The following is a 17734-nucleotide window of genomic DNA, read 5'->3' as shown; positions in this document are numbered from 1 at the left end:
TTCTGTGTCACAGGAAAAAAAGTTTCTGTCCATGGCAATACAAGAAAAGTCCAGCAAAAAGCCACTCCATCTCTTCCCACCCTTAGGTTCTTCTCCACCTCTCTCGTGGCCCATTTCTTCTTATCTCATCTCTTATCCCTCTTCTCATTCAGCTCCAGGAGGGTCAGCATTTGTAAGGTTTCCATTGTCCAAACAGGGGTTAAAAAGCAGCCAGACTTCTCTATGCTCCCCCTATTCTCCATAAGCTGGGCATGCCACCAACTTCAAGGCCTTCAAGGCCACAGCCCATGCACCAAGCACCGGCTTCTCCCAGGGGAGGGGCTGCCCATATCCTCTCGGGGCTTCTCTCTCTGTCTCTCCTGAGAGAGCTTCCCAATGCCTCCTGGTGCCCCCACCACCCTTACATCTTGAGGGGCCTTCAACCCCCTCTCTGTCCGAAACTCGGCTCCCCTGAAGGCCTTCCCCTCCCCCGCCCAGCTGGCAGAGCTGGATGGGGGAGAGATCTGTCCAGTTCCCCAGCCGGAACCCAAAGAGGAAGTCCCAAGGGAAAGCTCTGCTTTTAACCCCTGTGTTCTCAGAGGCGTATCCAAATACCTCAATGGTCAAAACAGGTGCCAATTTCAGAATCTGTACACCTATTGGCCTCTGGCCACTCCATTCCCAGAAAACCTATTTCCTGTAAACTCACGACAAGGATGGACAGAATAGCTCTGAAGGTGCAGAATGTAACTGCCAGAAGTTGAAACTAGGTTGAGGGTTTTGAAAACTACAAAGCCCAGATCTCCGAGCCCACTGCAGCAGCAAAAGGCGTCCTAAGGGCAACACAAAACTACCACAGCAAGGTTTCCTCCACAGCTTTTTCATTGGGCCCAGCCTTGGCCGTAGGCAGCTTTTCGTGCCGAGGGTCAGGCTTAGGGTTCTGCCTAGGGATTGCCTAGAGGTTTACACGTAGGATGAGGGTTTTTTAAAATACAAAGCCCAGAGCTCCAGGCACACTGCAGCTGCAAAAGGCATCCCAAGGGGGACACAAAACTGCCACAACATAGCTTCCTCCACAGATTTTCCTGCGGACCAGCCTTAGCCTTAGGCTAGTTTTAATGCCTAGGGTTAGGCTTAGGGTTATACCTAGGGTTAGGCTTTTGAAAACCACAAAGCCCAGAGCTCCCGGCCAACAGCAGCTGCCAAAAGCATCCCAAGGGGAACACAAAACTGCCACAACTTCGCTTCCTCCACAGCTTTTCCTTGGAACCTGCCTGAGCCCTAGGCTTAGTTTACTGCCTAGGGTTAGGCTTAGGGTTTCACCCAGGTTTAGGGTTCTACCTAGGGTTAGGCTTTTGAAAACCACAAAGCCCAGAGCTCCAGGCACAATGCAGCTGCCAAAGGCATCCCAAGCTGAACACACAACGTGGCTTCCTCCACAGCTTTTCCTTGGGACCAGCATTGGCCTTAGGCGGTTTTAATGCCTAGGGTTAGGTTTCTACCTAGGGTGCAGGTTTTGGAAACCATAAAGCCCAGAGCTCCAGGCACACAGCAGCTGCAAAAGGCATCCCAAGGGGAATACAAAACTACCACAACATTGCTTCCCCCACAACTTTTTCCTTGGAAGCCCCTTAGCTCTAGGCTGTGTTTAAGGCCTAGGGTTCAGCTCAGGGTTTCACTTAGGGTTAGGGTTTTGAAAACCGCAAAGCTCAGGGCTCCAGGCCAACAGCAGCTGCAAACGGCATCCCAAGGGGAACATAAAACTGCCACAACATGGCTTCCCCCACAGTTTTTTCCTTGGAACCAACCTTAGCCCTAAACTGCTTTTACTCCCTAGGCTTCAGCTGATGGATCCGCCTCGGGTTAGGCTGAGGGTTCCACCTTAGATTAGAGTTTTGAAAAGCACAAAGCCCAGAGCTTCAGGCCAACAGTAGCTGCAAAAGGCATCTCAAGGGGAACACAAAACTGCCACAACTTGGCTTCCCCCATAGCTTTTTCATTGGAAGCAGCCTTAGCCCTAGGCTGTGTTTACTGCCTAGAGTTAGGCTTAGGGTTCCGCCTAGGTTTCGGGTTTTGAAAAGCACAAAGTCCATTGCACTGAGCCCACTCTAGCAGCAACAGGCATCCCAAGGGGAACAAAAAACTGCCACAACATGGCTTCCTCCGCAGCTTTTTCCTTTAACCTTTTGGATAGGAAGAATTAAAAAAAATTATGACAACAAGGAGAGGAGAAGAATAATGAAAATGAATCTTGTGGTAATTCCGTTATGTGTTTTGTCCTTCTTGTTGTGTGATAGACATTTAAAATTTTCATGGTGTCATTGCTCATATGTATCAATCGTTATTTCTTATACTTTGAAGTGTACCAATATCTTCTGCACCAAAAATACTACTTGGTAGTTATAGATAATAAAAGGAATGGCTTGACTTGTTGTATCAGGTGAATAGATTGAATACAGGCTTTCAGTGTACCAGTCACTCACATTTAGAAAAGTCTGACTTCCTTGTTGTTTTGCAGCAATGTTCCCTGCTGCACTGAAATGTGCTCAGAATAAACTGTAGTGAAAGAAACTAAAGTTCTTGTTTGTCTCTCAAAAACAACAAAGCAATTGAGTTCTTCGGGATTTTCTGACAAATAGGCTCATTCCATTCTGTTCATTCTTTGAGATGCAGGTAATTGTCAATCCAGCTCTGGAATCTTGTTTTCTGCATAAAGGAAAACATAGTTCCAGAGTCTGGATTTTTCAGTGCTCAAGTCTACACCACGAGAGGGAAAAGTTGCTTCCTTTGTGGACAGGAAAACACACTTTTCACAATCAACCATTAGGAGACAAATCATCCTAACCCCCAAACATAATTAGCTGATGCCTTTGTTTGAGGTGAAATATTTATGTTCCTCAGTCAATCTAGAACAAGTATTAGCACAAAACAGTTTATAGGTATTCTAGACCTTAATTCCTACATGCCATCTTCAGCTGAAGAACAAGAGACACCAAAAAAGAAAAAAACAGTCCTCTAGTTGCCCATACTGTAGAAGTAGTAATGTGAGTTCTGGTGAGTTTCAAACACACTATTCAGGAAAAAAAAAAAGGGATTTTTGCATCCATGGAATTTTTTCTGCATAAACTCATATACATTTTGTAATAAAATAATTAGATAAACTAGATATAAATCAGCATAACAATTGGAATAAAACAGCGTAACCATTCCTTAAAAGAGTTGTACTTTTGAAGATACTTAGTTGTTCTGAAATCCTCCCCTCAGAGGGGATCCTCTGCCAAAGATTTGAGATATTTTTGGGTCAAAGGAGCTCTTTCAACAGTATAAGCCTTCCTTAGTGTCTTTACACACAAATGGAGGTCTGATCTTTTTCTCTTCCACACAGTAAACATAAATACTCCAGGCATGATTCTAGCCATTGCCAAGGACCCTTACATATGTCACAGATTTCAAACCTTAAATCTGCACCCAGCATTTCCCAAGGATCCATTTGAATATTTTTTCAAGAGAAAATATTTTTACAAGCTAAGCCTTCCTTTGACAGACCCTCTACAGCCCCATTACAGATGCACCTCAGGTATTTTTGCCTTCCTTATCCTCACACTAATCCTAACCCTAAACATATTCTGACCCTCAGCCATGGACATACTGACCTGGTTCAGATTAAACATATATAAGAGAAGGTACTATGTGCAACCTACGCTCCTTTAGCAGACTCTATAGCTCCACTCCAAATGGTATACTGAGTTTTGATTCTCTCCTATTTTGAATTGCTAAGACCACCTTAAACTCAAGTTTTTGTATGGACCAAAACCCAAAAAAATATTATCCCAGTCAGACCTATCCCAGTTGAAAAAAATTATTGTGGCATATTTTTTTTTTATATAGCTTTTCCTTTCCTTTGTCAGTCACTTTGCAGCACCCAGCTCCAACCCTAAGGCTACAGATAATTTTCTTGGGCTAAATCTCAACAAAATTCAAGACTGAGAAAGGGAAATCCTTTGATTTCTGTCATGCATGTACACATACTTCAACATGTATATGCATATAGTGAGGGATTTTAAGGTCCCTTCAAACCCAAACAATTCTGTGTTTCTGTCATTCAGTGATTGGCTCAGTGATTCTGTGTCTCTTTGTGTTTCTCTTTAAGACATACATGTGTCACTGATACATACATATGCACACACATGTGCTCACATTCCTGCAGATATAAGCTAAAATACTCAGTAATTCCAACAGTATGAGACCAAGCTCCACAGAAGTCTAAGCCTACCTGCAGTGTTTTTCCCCACTACACTATCTCATGTTTTTACTTTAATGCCTGTGGCGGCCTCTGGGAGCCCTGTAGCCCTGTGTTTCAAAACCATGGCTGGGGAAATGACAAACTTCCAGCTGATACTAAACTTGTTCAACAGTTGCTGCTCCAGCTGGATGCACATAAGTATATGGAGTCTGATGGGATTCATCCCAGAGTACTGAAATAGCTGGCTGATGTTATTGCAGGCTCTCTCCATTACTTTTCAGTGTTTGTGAGTGGCTAGAGAGGTCCCAGTCAACTAGAAGCTAAAGAATGTTGTCCTAATTTTCAGGAAGAGTAAGAGGACCCAAGCAATTTCAGTCCTGTCAGTCTCACTTCAGTGCTTGGTGAAATTGTGGAGGATGTTCTGGGAGTTCTTGAAAAAGGCTTGACAGACAATGCATTCTTTGGTTGTAGCCAGCATGGGTTTGTGAGGGGAAAGTCCTTGTCAACCAACTTAATTTCCTTATACTACAAAGTTATCCATCTAGTTGACCAAGGGAAGATAGTAGATGTGGGGGGTTTTATTTGAGCAAAGTTTCTGATACTGTCTCTCACTTTTCTGTCTGGATGTGTCCTGCACATTTCTAGACAAGTCATAATACATTGGGTGATCAATTGGCCAATGGGTCAGGCTCAAAGAGCTACTGTGAATGGGCCTGGTGGCTCTTCCCCATAGCTCAATGCTAGGGTCAGCACCTTTCCAGCGTTTTTATAAATTATCTGGATGCAGGAACAGAACCTACATTAAGTTTGCTCATGATACTAGACTGAGGGGCTGTGGACTTCCAGACACTGGAAAGCAGCCCTGCAGGAAGAGATCTGCGGGACTTGGTCAATCACAAGTTGAATATGAGTGCCCTGGCAGTCAAAATAGCCCACAGTGTCCTGGGATGCATCAGGCACAGCAAAACGAACCATTTGAGGGAGGTCTCACTCTGCACCGGTGTGGCTTCACATTGGGTACTGTATGCAGTTTAGGATGCCTCAATATAAAAATGACATTAAACTATTAGAGTGTGTGCAGAGAAAAACCACAAAGATGGTGAAAAGCTGTGAGGGAAAGACTTATGAGAAGCAGCTGAGGTCACTTCATTTGTTCACCTTGGAGAAGGCTGAAGGATCATAGTGTAGAACTTGCTCAAAGGAGGTAGTGAGAGGAAGGTGCTTGATATCTCTCTGGTGACTAGCAACAAAACATGAGGAAGTGGAATGAAGCTGCATCAAGGGAAGTTCATACTGGACATTAGAAAAAAGTCCCTCACTGGAAGGATGGATTGTCACCAGAATAAGCTTCCCAAGGAAGTGATCATGGCATCAAAGCTGCCAGAGTTCAAGGAGCATCTAGATGATGTTCTTAGTCATAACAGTTAAGATTTACTTAATTCTTATGCTACTGCTAGTGTGAGTAGCAGTAATTGGACTTGAGGGTGATTATAGGTTCTTTACAATTAAAGATATCCAATGATTCTATGTATTTGGGTCACTATTTACACATGTTCTAGATTACTGCTGAGTGGGAAGGCTAGAGGGAAAAGGATATGTATGCATCCATGGGCATTCTTTTCATAACAAACTAAGGCAATATGCATACTTTGAATAGCTGTAAGTTTTAAACTGTATCTTTTCCAGACATTAATGTCAGTTAATTTTTTTTTTCTTTTTTTCCACTGGAAGAAAAGAAATAGTAGAAACTAAAAATTTTTCCACTAGAGTGAAATTTATGTAAATTGATACTGTAGCAATAGGTAACAACTTAAAAAAAATCACTGATGCTTGTGGGAAGACATTGTTCTAATAAAGACTATTCCTCTGAAGCTGAGTCAGAGTCTGTATGTATTGGATATGGCTGAGATGGAGCCCATTTTCCCCACAGCAACCCTCACAGTGCTGTGCACTGGTATCTAGAAAGGTGCTGTAACACACCACTGTTTTTTGTGTTTTGTCAGCTGCTGGGCAGCACTGGCACATCATCAATGCTGTCTCAAACATTCTGTTCCCCATCAGGCTTGGGGGTGGGCAAGGTCTTGGAAGGGGACACAACCTGACCCAAACTGATCAAAGGGATATTCTATCCCTTATGATGTCAGGTCAGATATAGAAGCTAAGGATGAATATTAGAATTATTTACTAATATAACCGGATGGAACGTGCCTGGGCTCATCTGGCCCTTGATGCTTGACCAAAGGTGGCAGCTATGATGGTTTCACCTCAGAGACACCTTTGGCTAGCTGGATATTGCAGCTGGGTGCTTGGGACAAGTCCAGACAGGCAGGAACTCAGGTTTACCTCTGGTGAAGGAGCTTTAAGGCAAGGCGAAGGAAGGGAGTCAGGTTCTGCTGGAGGGTTTTGATCCAGAGCTTTATTCCCGGCACATAGGCCTCTGAATCCTATAACAGCTCTAACAGAACTTTCCAAACTACATGGTTGTTGCGTCTTTTAACCTCAGGGAGAGGGGGAGGGAAGGGGTAGGGATCCCACCAACCAGGTAAGGGGCAGGGGAGTCTCAGGGGACAAATGACACCTGGATGGCCCAATGACCCCCAGGGCTGAAAGGCATCTTTTGAACTCTGCCAATCACTCGACACCCTTCTGGAATGCTAGGATTGACAGACAGCACTCCACAGGGGCCAAGGGAGGGGGAAAGGATTGGTGATTGGCACCTGGGGAAGGGCTGGGAAACTGAGGCAAGATACAACATCACACTGCAACAGATGAGGAAGGGGGACAATCATAATTTACAATGTTTGCCTTCTGGAGCAACCACTACATGTACTGAAGCCCTGCTTCTCAGGAAGTGGCTGGATATCACTCATGGGTGGGAAGTACAGAATAATTTTTTTTTATTTTTTACTTGTGCAACCTTTCATTTTTACTTTAGCAAACTGCCTGATTTCAACTTACTAGTTGCTTTCTATCTTATTTTCTGTCCCTGTTCAGCTGAGAAGGGGGAGTGATAGAGTGGCTTGGTGAGCACATGGCATCCAGTCAAGGTCAACCCATCACAGTGTGGTAATTCTGCCCCAGGAAGCCCCAGGAGAATACAGCAGGGTGCTTCTAACAAATGAGGTTCCCTCACATGAATGGCAGAAAACTCTGAAGTTTTGATTGTGTTATTTGCCTGAGTTTGTCAGACAGCAGTTACTGAAATGGCACAGATCCACTAACTGGCACAGCTGGGACTCACACAAGAAAATAAATCAAAAAATATGGCTCCCTTTGCAAAGAGTGACTTAGCTCATAACATGAACAAAACTTGTTTCAGCATAAAAGGTGTAGGAGATACTAAACTAGCTGCATTGCTTTACTTTGATAGCAACTCTTTCAAAATGTGAAGACTGTTGGGAAACAAAGAAACACACAAAAATGTCACCACTGGTTTATAAAAACATTCTGTAAAGTCTATATTGGAACTGCACACAGAAGCCCATTGAAAAATATAAAAACAAACTCTTAATAAACCAGAACAAAAGAGAAGAGGAGGAAATGTAAACAGTTTAAAATATAATCCCTGTACTTGATGTTGGTTTTGTTAAAATTTTTAGGATCTGCTGAGTCAAATAGCCTGAACCACACACATTTGTAACTCACAGTCCAGTCTTTGCCACCTGATACATTTTAGTCAGTCTTTATACCACTGATGCTGGGAAGCAATTCAGATCACTTATCTGAGATTACAGTTGTTCTAAAAATAAATAGATTACCCATACATGACTGTTTAACATCAAGTGGGCAACCAAAATTGTAGCAAGGTGGGGGGTGACCACTTCTCCCAGGCACTCAGTGACAGGACAAGAGGTAATTGCCTCAAACTGCACCAGAGGAAGTTCAGGTTGAACATTAGGAAGAATTTCTTCACTGAAAGTGTTGTCAAGCATTGGAATGGGCTGCCCAGGGTAGTAGTGGAGCCGCTGTCCCTTGGAAGTGTTCAAGAAAAGACCGGATGTGATAGTTTGTGCCAGAGTTTAGTTGACATGGTGGTGTTTGGTGAAAGGCTGGACTCCATGACCTTGGAGGTGTTTTCCAACCTTAATGATTCTATCATTCTAAAATCATGAAACTTTCCTGTTGTCTTATAGTGCAAGAGTTCTATTATCATTACATTACAAGGGTTCCATACTGCTAGAGTTTTGTACCTCCTTGATGTTTCTTGTAGGCAGCTCCTTAGGCACTTACTCTTCCTTGTCCTTACAGTAGCCAACTGACTCCAGCTCCCTTCAACCAACCACTCTTTTATAACACTCTTCTGATTGGCTACAGGTGTGGCCTGTTAAAATCAGGCTTGCTCCTAATCCTTAATAATTGGCTCAGCTGCAACTCTTTAGGGGGTAAGATTACATTCTATACCACCTTCATTTACCCATACTGTACCCCCTACACTTTCCTAGTTTCTTTCTGTAAGCCTTTGCTTTCATGGACAAAGGTGCTCAGAAGGACCATGTTTCAAAATTAAATTTCAAACTGCATTTTCAGCACCTGTATTCACAGCACAGACATGGTGCCTGATTGGTTGATGGTAAAATACTGACTATAGTATATGAATATAGTATGCAGAGCAGCCCATTAAATATCTCTTGAGTTTCTTTGGAAACATCTGAGAGAAATTGTGCTGAATGTAATGGCTACCCAGCTTGACTGGGAAGGGAAGAGCTCTTGTGAGTAAGGAGGCATAAAACTAGTAAGAACCAAGGAGGACTTCTGTAAGAGAAACTTCTGGAAGTTTATAAATACTTTTATGAGGACAACTATGCACGTTTTTTGAATCTAAACTTTCTCTGAATTGTATGGCTGTATAATGTTTTGATAATAAAAACCAAATATTGTACAGAATTTATTTAAGACAAGAGAGACATAATTTACTCTTGCCAGTGGTTGGCCTATGATATGTTAACGGATCATTATAAATAATATATTAAGGAAGGGAATATGTCAACCAGGAATAACAGCATAGTGTAGAGGCAGCATCTTTATTCAGGGATCAATATCTGCTTTCTTCATCAGAAGTTGTGTCCTATGAGGAGCACCAAGCAACATGGAGCATGTCTAGTTTGGAGAAAAAGGATTGAGGGGTGACCTCATCGCTGTCTACAGCCTCCTGAGGAGGGGAAGTGGAGAGATGGGTGCTGAGATCTTCTCCATAGGATCCACTGACAGGACTCATGGGGTTCAAACAATGCCTTGAACAATGGTTCAAACCTGCACCAGATGTTCAGACTGGACATTAGCATTCCTACACAGAGAGAGTGGTCAAATACTAGAACAAGTTTCCTAGACAGGTCATGGGTGCCCCAAATCTGTTAGTGGTTAGGAGGCATTTGTACAACAGGATATAATTTTTGTCAGCCCTGCAGCAGTCATGCTGTTGGACTAGATCCCTGTTGTGGGTACCTTCCAACTTAAACATGCTTTCCTCTTCTTGGGCTATATTTTGACAAGATGAAAACAAGTGAGAATTTTATTAAATGCCTTTAATAATTTTTAGGGGCTTTAACACTAAAAATAATTTTTAAAAGAGATGTTTAGAGCTGTTTCTCCTTGTGCAAGCAACATCCCTTAAGAGGTGATGGAGCAAGAGAGACTGAAGGTCGACAGATGTGAACTGAGCACAGTTTTCAGTTTTTATTTAATTTTCCTTTCTATCAGATTCAAGAAATACTTCTTAGAATGAATGAAAGATTAATAAATTAAAGATTAATATTTTAGGAAAACCTGGTTTAGTATTTTCAGGCATTGATCGATCTTCTATGTGAAGACTTTTTCAATAAAATATGGGAACTTGAAATACAAGTCTATAATCAGTGATGCAGTGTAGGAACTCCTATTTGTCTCTTCTGGGAGTTTGTCTTGTTACCATTGAGATACCTGGTAAATTCCTCTTGACATCCATAATGTGATATCAGTTGTTTATAAACAGGGGACGGGAGTCAAGGAATTGGTACTAAGTTATGCTCCACATTTACAGAAAATAATCCAGCATTCAGAGGTTTCTGTGTCCAAATTATAAACCCACATGAAAATGTACATTGACTGGTGCAATTAAAAAGCCCAAAACATTCAAAAGAATAATATTGCTCTGTATATCTTCATTTTAAGTATATGATACTGTAGTTTCATAATTCCTGGAGCAGCCTCTTAAAATTTTAAATAGCAGTAACATAAACCTGCAATGAATACTTTTACAAGACACTGAGATTTTACAAAACTCAGATGCTTATGGACACTAGGCAATTTCTAATTATGCCAGAACAGCCTCATAAAGTTTCTCATGGACTAAAATGCCCTGGGATCTATTCCAAAAATTGTCTTGTTTTGAAAAGTACCATAACCTGAGGGGTTTCATAGTTTGAGTGTGGAAAATGAGGTCAAATACACACAAAAAGAAAGGAGTATAAAATGTCATCACTTATGACATATCTTTTTAAAGGAGGTTGTTTTATCAAGGCTTTTTCCCAATATTGGATAAAAAGAGCAAGAATAATGAATGCCATAATGAGATGGTGATGATTCTTTTGTTTTATTCTCTATACTTCATAATCACATTCAGCAGGTCCAAATAAAACTCTGAAACAAGACACACCTAATCCAGTAGCACTGTCTGCTTCAGCATAAGCCTAAGGTCACAGATCCCTGCTGTCTCTCATTCATTTATAGCCCAATGGGGACCCAAGGCCACAATGAGAATCTCGGGATAGCCTATTATCAGTGATTTTCAACTCCCAATGATGCTTTTTTTAATGCTTTAACAAAAATACATTGATATTTTCACCAGAAATTACACTGGAAAGACAGTCGCTGACAGAGTGTTGTGGGTAGCGCAATGGCCAGCAGTTGGACCCAAATTCCCAGTGCAAAGGAGATGAGAGCCAAAGGAGATGAGAGCACACCACTGGCTGTGCCAGAAAACATCCAGCCTTGCATCAGACTGCCAAAGCTTTTTGGATATGGTTGTCATGAATCCCTCAGAAACCAGCTCATCAACCCTCCCTCTGCCTCGGTCTCAACTAAGTTGTGTATACTAAGTTGCTCTTAACAAGTTGGGTCTGTGATTTTTAGAGAGTTTGTCCATGTCTCAACCAAGACTTCTTATGTGGCAGAACGATGCACAGAAACTGTAGAAATGAGCACAGTTAATATGTCTGACATCATTCCACTCACATACCCAGATCAATAGTCATTGGCACATACCCAGATCAATAGTCATTATTCATTAAACACACTTTGTCTAATTGCAATCAACACTTTGAGCAATGAATATGTTATATCTTGATAGAAATAAAATAGCTTTCTCTCCCTGTATATTCCTAAGAGAAGGACAATATCCAGAAAACTGTGTCTCTTTAAATCATGCTACAGAAACCCCTATCATGAAGTGCTGTTCAAAAGTAAGGTGGTTTTTTATTGTACAGAGAAATGTTTTAAATTAACATTAGATTACTTTGGAACTTAATTATTTTTAGATATATAATTTCTTACAGATCTTAGGTGTCTGTAAAGAGTTTTAAGCCCTAAGTACCTCTCCTCCCAGAAGAATTCCTGAATTGTGGTCTCTCTCATTTACACAGTATTACTTTGAGCTGCTCTTAGAAATAATGTCTCTACTAAATGGTTTTAGAATAAAACAAAATTTGCAAGCTGTATTCAATGTACTACAAAAAATTCAATTTAAATAATACAAAAAATCAATTTAATTTGATATTTTATGTATTTGCTTTGTAGTGGAAAATAAACATCTAGTGCTACTGGCTCAAAAAAAGCTTCAATCAATCAAAAAAGTCTTCATACCTCTTTCTTGCTGTCTGAATGTTCTCAGCCTTTGTGAGAAATACATTCTGTTTATGTGTAGGACCCTACTGGGCTGAGTTACAGAGCAGGAGATAGGAGAGATAAGGTAAAATAGCCATAAATATACAAAATTCACATTGAAGGATATTTCTAAGTTGACCAAAATATTCTTTATGAGTATATAACATGATGTGATATTGTTATAATGGTAGTCAAATCTCTCATCAGATATTCAGCCTATGCCTTAGCTCTGGCATAAATCCTTTTATGCTATTTTCCTGACAGAAACAATCCTGAAATCAGCTGTCATGTTTAAATCCACCAAAGTACTTAGTTTTAGGCTCTTTCTGCACTAATGGAGCCAGAGGAAAATGATATGCACAGCACACCCATCACTATTATCTCACAAAGGAATTAATTTTGCCTCTCTATTTTAGAAATGGACAAAAATATTTCTGGGAACCCAGGTTCCTTCAACAAATTATAGAGAAAATAGAATAAATTCCTCAGAACTAAGATTTAATAGTTAAGTAGTTTAGTTAAAGAAATTGTCTAAGTAGATACAAATTATGGCATTAAAAACCCCGTCTATTGACAGGCATGAAAGCACTGTACTCCTTGTAACATCCCTTTACTACCTGTCATTGTCAGTAGTTAACAAGTCGTGGTCACGGGGTAAGGTTATTAAGACTGAAAAAGAGTTGAAAATAAATAAAGGAAAAATTGTAATAGGCCCAGTAACCAAAGAATCATTTAGCCTGTGGTCAGTGGACTGCTTGCACTCGGTAAAGCATCTGGAAATACTCTGCAAAATGATTATGAAACCCAGCGTGCCTGCAGACATCATCAGGAGCCAGTAGTTTCTAGCACATGTATTTCAGTCTGTTACTGCACATTAACCAAGCAATTGGAAATTATTAAACATGTCAATAAGGTGGTCCATGCCTGAGGTTTGGTTTTCCTCCAGATAAAAATTCAGAAATTCATAAACTCAAAACCCCTATTCCAAATAGCTGCTGTCTGTGGTAACAAGAATTGCCTTTAAAAGTAAATACACTAGGAGACCTCAGAAGCAGCATGAAGAAATGAATAATCTCCTTTTTAACAATAGTTTCTATAAAAATGTCAGGGAGCTATTTGTGGCAGTGGACGCATTACCTCTACAGCTATTGTGTTCGTATTTTTAAAAGGCTCTAATCCTACATTGTTCTATTTTTCTTCAAGTGTTTCTTGTAATTATATTACCATTTAATCACATTAGCATTTAAAAGTCCCAAACTAAATTCTTGAATTTTGTTGAGTTGTATTCAAATTTTAGCAAGCATCCATAAAGCAGAGAAATAAATGGGAATATTATTGGGAAAATGTAAACAGAATGCGAGGATGGACTACCAACACCCAGAAAAAGGGTTTAAGTACAGTAGGGTGCATCTGCTTTCCTGTTCAATACAGATGAAATGCGAATAGAGATCAGAAAATTTTAAATCATTTCACATTGGTTTATCCCTTATTCACAGTAGTGCCTGCTTCTTTGAAGTAGAAACATGCATAGAAACACAGAAACATGCACAGTTGATTCATTAGCTTCTCAAATAACAGCTTGTGCTGGCAAAACCTGCCAGATGGGTGCCTTGTCTTTCTTCCACAGAGCAGAACAATTCTTTCAACATACTGTAAATTTGTTTCTTGAAAGGTAGTTTTAGGACAAATGACATATAACATGTCTTTTTTCCCAAATTTAAAGTAAATTGCAATAAAAAGTACCAGGTAGCTGGAATAATCCTCTGTGTGTGAAATATGTGAAATGTTATTGATGGACATTAAAAAGATATCCTAGAAATTTGGACTTTCTTCAAAGGAAAAAGAAGGTGAATGTTATCATTTTCACATTTGAGATTGCCTTACCCTGGACACTGATGTTACAGGTTTTTTTCCTCAATAAGAAAATGCTAGATTTATTTTTCCCAATTCCTGGAAATAGATCCAAGGATCTAAGATGTTGGGTGTTTGTTCTACATTGTAAGATAAAATTCAAATAATATTCTCTAAATATTTTATAAACCATCAGCTTATCTTTTCCATTCAGTAAAGTTATCACCTTTCCCTTTCTTATACATGATGACATTGTAAGGTAAATTGTCCCTGATGTTGAAGCTAAGAAAGATGTGTGAGGCAATTTAGCAATTAATGACTGTGAAGAAAAGAAGACTCTCTTCTTTCCTCCCTTACTGTGTTCTTTTGTATAAAACCTTTTGTGGGGTTTTATTTTTCCTGAAGCAGCTTATCTGGTACTCATCAAGTGTCTCTTTGTGCCAGTCCAACTCACCAATCCTGCAACATAATCCAGTGAGGAAATAAAGACATTTCTTCCATATGAGTTGAACTGTCTCACCGAATGTTGCAACCAACACCAGAGTGGCACAGGGAAACAAGTGCATACAATTTGTTCTGTTTTAAAGAAGTTTCACATGCAAAAGGGTTCCCTTTTACTTGGAGTATTTGGAGTATACTATGATCACACATGTGATCTCATAAAGCAGTTTAGCTAACAAGTGGGTGTTTCATGGCATTGAAAAAAGAAAACCAAAAAAAGCCCATCTAAATTGGCCTAGAAGCCCTACTAAATTTTTAAACAGTTTCCCAAAAACCTTAAATTATATTTTTAAAACCTTGACCTTCTTTACTTCTTTATCCACACATTTTTTACACATTTATTTACAAATTTGTTTAACTGAGACAAAGGAAAGTGTTCTTGTGACATAGTTGTTACTATAAAAAGTATCTGGTAAGAGTTAATTTAAGTAATTTGGTCATTAGTCTTCAGTTTTAGCAGCAACATTTTAGAAAAACATTTGCATGGTTTATCAGAGTGTGAATATTTGTGGTCCTACTTTGTTACTTGTGATGACTCTCCACTAGCTGTCTTGCTTTCCTTGGAACTGGCTGAGAAAATGCTCTCAAGTGACTTTACAGTTTGCATATTCAAGTTGAATAGCTGAGAAAATGTATTTTCTCTAAGTTTCCAAGTCTCCCTGCTTGCTGCTGAAACAGCATTTATGAGCAAAACATACTCATTTGGTCACGAGCAAATGGATTGTTTTACCTAAACATAAAAATGGACAGAATTCAACCTAATTGTACTTGAAATAGCAATTTAGCAGGCGACAAAACTGTCCAGAGATTTGCTGAGATTCCACATTTATGATCATATGCTGAAGCTGGTGATTAGCTGCAAACTGCATAATGGCCACATGCAAGAAACATGTTGTGCTTTTATGGCTTAAATTTCTTGCTATGAGTCACACTGAGGCCACACAATTAAAAAAGAAAAAAAAAACAGGGCAGGTTGAAAAGGACTGAAGAAAGGGACGTGTGGGAGAAGGAAAGGTAGAAAGGATGGCAGGAAAAAAACCAAGGGGATGAAGGAAGGAAGCAAGCAAGCAAGCAAGAAAGCAGAGAAATGACTGGAGGGACTAGCAAAAACTAGTTCCAATACTAACAAGAAAATAGACTATCAAAGAATTATTCACAAGAAACACAAAAACTCATCATACAGAAAGCGTTTGCTAGAGCTTTAAGCTGAAGTAATATCAAGGTAATGACAAAAGGACGATTTTTCCAAGAACTAAAAAATAAAAGTGCTGTATGGAACATAATCATCTTTCATTCAGCCTCAAAAATCACCAGCAAGCAAGCAAAAAGCACTGATCAATAAAATGAGAATGCTAAAATTCAAAAGGAGAGCTGTACCCATAAACTTAAAAATAGAAGAGAAATAGAGAATACTCAGTATCACCGTAGAGAGCAAAGAGATTAGGCTGTTCACATGAAGTGCGCAAGATTGTGGTGATAAAGTACAAGGAGATAATAGTTAAGGAGAAAACTGGCTGTGTTCTCAAAGCAGTTACACTTTCTGGGTTTGAATCACATTTATTACTCAGGAAAGTGGACAGCGGCTGTGATAAGGAAGTGGCATCGTTCTGTGAAGGCAGAGCAGAGTCATGGCCAGACCAGCATGGATCAACACAGAAATGCAGGACACTGCTTCTCTTCCACTGCCAGAACAAGCACATAAGCATTCCCTGTTCAGGAGTAAGCAGGAAAACCCTGGAATTTATAAAACAGCTATTGTTCATTATTTGCCAATGTGTGAGGAAGCTTATTTGCAGTTCAGTATTTCCTTTCTTTAGGAATATTTATTGTCTTCTGTATGGTTTCAGAGCCAATGCTGGCATGAATGGTTTTCTGCAAAATCTCTCCAATGAAAAATTTCTTATGTGTTGATGAAATTTCCTGTGTGTCTTACTTTTCATAGCAATTCCCTAGGCAAGTTCATCTCAAAAAGCAGGGGAAGACATAACTAGGACTAGACTTCCTAAAGTTTTTCTAAAGTATTTATTTTGACAGATGTTGGCAATAGGGCAGTAATACTCATCAAGTGGTCTTCAGAATGTTTTGCTTACAAGGTCTATACATTTTAGAATATTTTTCCACTTCTAATCCAATCAAATCCACAGATCAGATTCTGACATGTATATCAGATCTTTACCAAATGCACTTATGGCTTACAGGGATGCTTTGAAATAGACAGTCCTAACACATTATCACAGAATTTATTTTTAATTTCTAAAAATACTCTTACAAAATCAAGAAATGATTTCTATCCATTATCTCTAGTAAGCCTGCAATAACAAAAACCAAATAATTAGATTTATTTCAACAGAGTAATGATGTAACTTATTATAAATTAAAAAAGGACCTTCAAATTGTTTTCTGTTAGTTTAGATTAGCTATTATCCAGTATGTCTTTAAATAATGCAATTACAATCTCAAACTAGACTTTACCTTCTATAATATTTATAGCAAGGCCCTCAGGAAAGCTCTGGACATTTCTGGATACCAAACAGGATGATGAACTTTATGGAATAATTTGAAACCTTAAAAGATGATGATGATCTGTTTCTGCATAATTCAGACCTCATACAGCATGGCTCATGCCAATACATTTTAAAGCAAGCCAACTTCTGAGCAGGACAGGTTTGAATGAGCAAGTATAAAAAATAGATTTAGGGAGAAGTATCAATAAACCAACACATGTGCTAATCTTTTGAGAAACTAGAACATTATCAGCAGAACCTAAGGCAAAATAATGAGCTTGGTTCAAATACACTATGCTTATCAAAAAGAATAAGGATTGTTATCCAGTACTGCCTGGTACAAACTTTGCAGCCTCAGCAGAACATAAAATGAAGAAATGTTCTACATTTTAATGCTACTACATTCATTACCTGGCCTGCAGGGGCCAATGTGATAATCTTGTCTGACCTTCTGCATAGCCCAAGCAACAAGGCTGCAGTGAGTCCAATCTCACTGGGAAGAGAGAATATGGAAGTTTTTCTTCTACAAGTCTGTGATTTTATCACAGACATTCAAAAAGTTCTATGAGGCAATTTGGGAAAAGATAGGAGTGGTGAGCACATAGACAGCTGTAATTAGGCTTACTTAGGGCTATCATTGCCCTTAAACTTACACAGAGAGGCATCAAAGACTTCTTCAGAGTCCTGCCTGTGCACTGCACTCTCAGCATCTTTTTTATACAGTTAGCAGAGACTTCTGAAGATAAATTCCATCAAATTCAATATGGCCTTCATCAGGTGGCGTTTATATACCTAGTTA

Source organism: Camarhynchus parvulus, chromosome 3 (assembly GCF_901933205.1).
Source record: "Camarhynchus parvulus chromosome 3, STF_HiC, whole genome shotgun sequence".
NCBI lineage: Eukaryota > Metazoa > Chordata > Aves > Passeriformes > Thraupidae > Camarhynchus > Camarhynchus parvulus.
The sequence above is the reverse complement of the archived record's forward strand: the minus strand, read 5'-3'. Positions refer to the sequence as shown.